Here is a 5,633-nt window from a genome sequence, read left to right on the forward strand (position 1 = left end):
TATGAATTCTTCATTCGGGATTTTATTTGGTGTGATGGCATAGTTTAGTCCCCGTGAGAGTATAATGCGTTCTGCTGTTGTTAGGTTGCATATCCATTTTTCATTTATTTGCTTATCCTTGCATTTATTTTGTTTCTTTTTGATAAGCCTATTTAGTTTTTTAATATGGCGTGTTTTTGTTTTTGAGAATTCTTGTTCTTGTATTGCATTCAGATGTTCTTCCATATTTTTTTCTATGTCACTGCTGAGTTTGAACCGGCGTTTGAAATCTTGTGTTCTTTGTGTTATTTCTGTATTTAAATTGTTGATTTTGTTTGTCGTGCATCTAATTCTTTCTCTTACCAGAGTCATTCGCGCTCTTTCGATGGTCCTTTCCGCGTTTCTTGTTGGAATTGGATTTTTTATGTAGAGGCTTGCTGGAATGATGCCTTCGTCCCGGCAGCGGAGATTGAAGCGGAGATGGTTTCTTTGTCGCGCCAGTTTTTTCTTTAGTTTTTCCAGGTAGCGTACCTCTTTGGCACAATCTTCTCCATAACTTATATTTAATATGTAGTGAAAGGTCATTATGTCTAACTATTATAACTATTCTTTAAGTTCGTTTCTTAAGACACGTATTTTTTAGGATGTTACCTTGTTTGTTGACAGTTTCGGCGAACACTTCCGCCTTCTTCAAAACAGTCACCAGATGTCGAGTGGTGACGTGCCTTATCAGCTGATGTACTCTATGGAGGCGTGAACGTCCCGCCCAATTTGACAGGTGTCTTAAGAAACGAACTTAAAGAATAGTTATAATAGTTAGACATAATGAACTTTCACTACATAACAATGATGCTGTTTGACTTTGGTTCCATGGAGCTTCTAAACTAGCATCCACTGACTGTTTCAAAGGAAGGCTCCTTTTGGTCAAGACAACTTTTATATTCCAAACCATTTGTGAACGTCACCATGGAACAACTTCTTTTCAAGATGGGTACGGGCCAGTTCTGCAATTTTGAATCTGGGTTTATTACAGAGTCATCACAGCTTCGATGGTATTGGGCACTATATATCTGCATTGATCTTCTAAAACACAAATGCACTGAATAATTTGGCTCCATGGTGTCATGGTTAGCACTCTGAATGGTGAATACAGTCACCTGAGTTCAAATGTTGGTGGAACCTGTAAAAGTTTGCGCCTGCGTTGAATGATGGATAAACAAGGCAATTTTGTTTCAGTGAGGAAAATCCCACTTTTATGCAATGCATAATTAAAATACATGAAAAACAGAAATGTCCCCACTTTTTATCTATCTTTAGCAGTTTTTATTGATTTTCCATTAAGCATATATATATACAGTGGGGCAAAAAAGTATTTAGTCAGTCACCAATTGTGCAAGTTCTCCCACTTAAAAAGATGAGAGAGGCCTGTAATTTTCATCATAGGTATACCTCAACTATGAGAGACAAAATGAGAAAATTAATCCAGAAAATCACATCGTCTGATTTTTAAAGAATTTATTTGCAAATTATGGTGGAAAATAAGTATTTGGTCAATAACAAAAGTTCATCTCAATACTTTGTTATATACCCTTTGTTGGCAATGACAGAAGTCAAACGTTTTCTGTAAGTCTTCACAAGGTTTTCACACACTGTTGCTGGTATTTTGGCCCATTCCTCCATGCAGATCTCCTCTAGAGCAGTGATGTTTTGGGGCTGTTGCTGGGCAACACGGACTTTCAACTCCCTCCAAAGATTTTCAATGGGGTTGAGATCTGGAGACTGGCTAGGCCATTCCAGGACCTTGAAATGCTTCTTATGAAGCCACTCCTTCGTTGCCCAGGCGGTGTGTTTGGGATCATCGTCATGCTGAAAGACCCAGCCACGTTTCATCTTCAATGCCCTTGCTGATGGAAGGAGGTTTTCACTCAAAATCTCACGATACATGGCCCCATTTATTCTTTCCTTTACACGGATCAGTCGTCCTGGTCCCTTTGCAGAAAAACAGTCCCAAAGCATGATGTTTCCACCCCCATGCTTTACAGTAGGTATGGTGTTCTTTGGATGCAACTCAGCATTCTTTCTCCTCCAAACACGACAAGTTGAGTTTTTACCAAAAAGTTCTATTTTGGTTTCATCTGACCATATGACATTCTCCCAATCCTCTTCTGGATCATCCAAATGCACTCTAGCAAACTTCAGACGGGCCTGGACATGTACTGGCTTAAGCAGGGGGACACGTCTGGCACTGCAGGATTTGAGTCCCTGGTGGCGTAGTGTTACTGATGGTAGCCTTTGTTACTTTGGTCCCAGCTCTCTGCAGATCATTCACTAGGTCCCCCCGTGTGGTTCTGGGATTTTTGCTCACCATTCTTGTGATCATTTTGACCCCACGGGGTGAGATCTTGCGTGGAGCCCCAGATCAAGGGAGATTATCAGTGGTCTTGTATGTCTTCCATTTTCTAATAATTGCTCCCACAGTTGATTTCTTCACACCAAGCTGCTTACCTATTGCAGATTCAGTCTTCCCAGCCTGGTGCAGGTCTACAATTTTGTTTCTGGTGTCCTTTGACAGCTCTTTGGTCTTGGCCATAGTGGAGTTTGGAGTGTGACTGTTTGAGGTTGTGGACAGGTGTATTTTATACTGATAACGAGTTCAAACAGGTGCCATTAATACAGGTAACGAGTGGAGGACAGAGGAGCCTCTTAAAGAAGTTACAGGTCTGTGAGAGCCAGAAATCTTGCTTGTTTGTAGGTGACCAAATACTTATTTTACCGAGGAATTTACCAATTAATTCATTAAAAATCCTACAATGTGATTTCCTGGATTCTTTCCCCCATTCTGTCTCTCATAGTTGAAGTGTACCTATGATGAAAATTACAGGCCTCTCTCATCTTTTTAAGTGGGAGAACTTGCACAATTGGTGGCTGACTAAATACTTTTTTGCCCCACTGTATTTGTGACAGCTTAATTTAACCATCAGCATGTACATAAGCAAAGAATAGCTGTAATATTCAAATATTCAAATAATTACAATTACAAGTGAGACAACACAACAATAACAAAAACAGAAAAAATAAAATAAATACTAATAAAATTAAAAAATACATTAAAAAAATAATAATAATAAATAATAATCCCATCACTTCCTTCCTCCTTCCCTCTCAACCCACCAAGAAATAAACTGAGCATGTTAGTAACGACAGGCAGAGACTAAAAAAGGAGAAGAAGAAAATAAAAGGAGTGGGAACAATGTAAGTACGTGACTATTAATGTTACGCGCGCACACATAAAAAAAAGTGGGGGGGTTGGGGATCACCATTGCCTTTCATCAGTATTGGTATTCTAATCATCTGCATTCAGTGGTATTTGTAGATTCTCATAATATTCAAGAAAGAGGGTCCAAATCTTTCTAAATTTTTGCAGGGAACCTTTGAGGGTATATCTGATTTTCTCTAGTTTCAGGAAATGCATAGTATCTCTAATCCATCTTGTAAAATTGGGAGGTTCTTGCTCCTTCCAGGAGAGAAGAATGAGACGTCTTGCAAGTAAGGAGGTAAATGCTATAACTGTGCGAGCTTCGCCATGAAGGGAGCAAGTTTCAGGGGTGGATCCAAATAGTGCACACACAGCGTTGGGGGTGATGTGTTTTTGGAATAGCTCAGAGTAGGTCTGGAAGATATTGGTCCAGAATGTGTTAAGTTTAGGGTAGGACCACAGCATGTGTATGTAATCCACTGGTTTGCCTTTACAGCTAGGGCAAGAGGGGTTTATATTAGGGAAGATTTTTGCCAGTCTTGCATTAGTCAAATGTGCTCTCAACACAATTTTAAGTTGAATTAAGCCATGTCTGGCACACGGGGAGGAGGTATGTATCAAACCAAGCGCTACGTCCCATTGGTCATCTGTCATTTTCTCTCCAATATCGTTCTCCCAGAGTTTCCTAACATCTTGCAATGAATGAGGGACGATATCACAGATATTCTTACATATTGTGGAAATTAGACCTCTACAGTGAGGAGACAATGAGAGAATATTATCTATAGCATCGGCTGTTGGAAGGTCTGGAAACGAAGTCATGCTTTTTTGGATAAAATTTCTAATTTGTAGATACCTAAAAAAGTCTGATTTTGGTAAATTGAATAATTGTGAGAGTTGTGCAAATGAAGCAAATCTGCCTTTCACATATAAATCGGAAATAGATTTCACACCCTTTGATGACCAGACTCTTAAAGTGGAGTCCGAGAGGGAAGGAGGAAAGTTGTAGTTACTATGAATGGGAGAGTGCACCGATGTTGTCTGCAACTTGAGGTGCCTTCGAAATTACGACCAGATTCTAATTGAGTGAAGGATCACAGGGTTAGAGTAAAGTTGGTTTTGGGGAGGGAGTGAGGGGGCACATAATATAGACGCCAGGTTGAGTGCATTACAAGCATATTCCATTTGCACCCACACCTCGCATTTACTAGGAAGGTCTCATATAATCCACTGTAACATCATCTTTATATTACATGCCCAATAATAGTAAATAAAATTAGGCTGGGCCAGACCTGCAAAATTTTTCGGTCTTTGAAGCACACTTCTTTTAATTCTTGGTGGTTTGCCATTCCAGATGAACGACGATATGCTCGTTTCCAGCAAATTGAAGAATGACTTTTTAATCAGAATGGGAATGTTTTGAAAAAGGTAAAGAAATTTTGGTAGCACAATCATTTTAATAAGATTAATTCGTCCAGCCACCGACAGTGGAAGATTTTTCCATCTGGCCATATCATTTTTGCATTTTTCGAATAAAGTCCCAAAATTTTTAGTGAAAAGTTGTGGGAAAGAAGATGTGATTTCTATCCCAAGGTATTTAAAGCCTTTTCTAACAACTCTGAATGGAAAGCGTGAGGCTGGGATTAGATTAGCTGTTGGATTAAGTGGAAACATCTCACTTTTTTCAAAGTTGATTTTGTAACCTGAAAGTTTTCCGAATTGAGCGAGAATGTTGAGTATGGGGGGGATGGATTTTAATGGGTCTGTCACATATAAAATAACATCATCTGCATATAAGGACAATTTGTGTGTAAGGCCCCCTTGATTTATGCCCAGAAAGTCATCGGAATGTCTAAGAGCAATGGCCAAGGGCTCAATTGCAATGGCGAACAGGAGAGGGGACATATTGCAGCCCTGGCGAGTGCCTCTGCTGAGCGGGAAGTATTCAGACTGCTGACCATTAGTAATCACAGCTGCTAGAGGTTGAGCGTAAAGGAGTTTTATCCAGGATATAAAGGATTCCTCAAAGCCAAATTTCTCTAGGGTTAAAAACAAATATTTCCATTCAATGCGATCGAAGGCTTTTTCCGCATCGAGTGATATGGCCATTTCAGCAGATTGAGTTGAGGGGGAGTAGACAATATTATGGAGCCTTCTAATATTAGAACTACGTAGAGTGCCGATTCAAAATAAACCCTGTTTGATCCAGTGAGATTATTTGAGGAGCAATTTTCTCCAGTCTTGTTACTAGAATTTTTGATAAAATTTTGTAATGTACATTTACCAAAGAAATTGGCCGATAGGATGCGCACAGAAGAGGGTCTTTGCCTGGCTTTGGTAGCAGTGTTATTACAGCTTGTTGCAAAGTGGGAGGGAGATGCCCAACTGACAAGGACTC

The sequence above is a fragment of the Neoarius graeffei genome, chromosome 19 (genome assembly GCF_027579695.1).
Source record: "Neoarius graeffei isolate fNeoGra1 chromosome 19, fNeoGra1.pri, whole genome shotgun sequence".
Lineage (NCBI taxonomy): Eukaryota > Metazoa > Chordata > Actinopteri > Siluriformes > Ariidae > Neoarius > Neoarius graeffei.